At 38.7% G+C, this 1,181-nt stretch overlaps 1 non-coding gene across 1 annotated transcript; it reads right to left on the bottom strand.

The window, feature by feature from the left end:
• Positions 1 to 225: 225 nt before the first annotated feature.
• On the bottom strand, positions 226 to 299 carry TRNAI-GAU (transfer RNA isoleucine (anticodon GAU)). The gene has a single exon. It is a non-coding gene; the product is annotated as a tRNA-Ile (tRNA).
• Between the last annotated feature and the right edge of the window lie 882 nt (positions 300 to 1,181).

Here is a 1,181-nt window from a genome sequence, read left to right as displayed (position 1 = left end):
CCTTGTAGATACAGATTCGGCTGGATCGCCTGAACCCAGCAGACCACCAGGCGTCCACTTGGTTATATAATATGTTTAGTCTATTTCCCAGCGTACTATATTATTTCTGTTCAAAACAGGAATTTCAAAGGTGTAAAAAGAGATCTAGATGACGACGATGATGGTGCTGCCCGTCACCACCACGTCACCACCAGGCCTGCCACTGGGACTCAAAAATGAGTATAGTGGCCCGCATGGGGGTCGAACCCACGACCTCCGCGTTATCAGCACGGCGCTCTAACCAACTGAGCTAACGGGCCCTTTGAAGTGCGATAAATAAAAGAAGTCGTACTGAAAAGGAAAACAACATGTTCTCATCTTAACTGGGCCCAGATTTTCGTTCTTTAGCAGCTAATTTCACGTAGCTCAGAGTCAGAAAAAGATAATGATACGGCTCTACATCCCAAAGCACTTCTTCGTGACTAGCATCCTATTCTAGCAAAATGAGCATAGTGATATACAAGGGCGAAAATCATGACATACGCAATATATTATACGACTATTCCTTCCCGTGGCATACCATTATTCACATTAATTCGGTTGTCGTTTTTTTAGTTATATGTTTGTTGCCACCAGACCATTTTATTCATCTTAAGTAAACCCATCTATAGTTAAGGAGATAATATATGCTAAATCTAAGCTCTAAAGCAGTGGTTCTTAACCTTTTTTCTTGGCGACCCAAAATTCATAGGATGGTCTATAGAGCGACCCAAACCCTTGTAAACTTACTCTGCACCAGAATTGAAACAAACATATGTGTCATATCATGTGACTAAAACCAAAGTAATATTTCAATATTTTATTGATGTTATAATAAATATATTTCATTTTTATTATATGTACTTCCTAAGAACTAAAATATCAACTCATTTTGGCAGGAAAAAAATAAATCGAAGATCAGAAAATCAAAATAATTCATTCATGTTCATGATACACCTATTTACTATGACCATTAAGGAGAGAGTCACTATTTTGGATGTTGTCTGAGACAAAAAGTACTATAATCAGTGAGATCCCTGGCACTGAAAAAGTTTCAATCAGCTTCTCAAACCGGAGTGAATTAGATGACAGACTGCATCTTAGGTCATGCTCTGGTTGTAGACGGTTTTGTACCTTGTGAGTGCAGAAAATCCTGTCTCACA

Source organism: Coenobita brevimanus, chromosome 60, assembly GCF_032717465.1.
Source record: "Coenobita brevimanus isolate Jiangsu-jjx chromosome 60, ASM3271746v2, whole genome shotgun sequence".
Taxonomy (NCBI): domain Eukaryota; kingdom Metazoa; phylum Arthropoda; class Malacostraca; order Decapoda; family Coenobitidae; genus Coenobita; species Coenobita brevimanus.
Note: the sequence above shows the minus strand (reverse complement) of the source record. Positions and strands in the feature narration are given on the sequence as shown.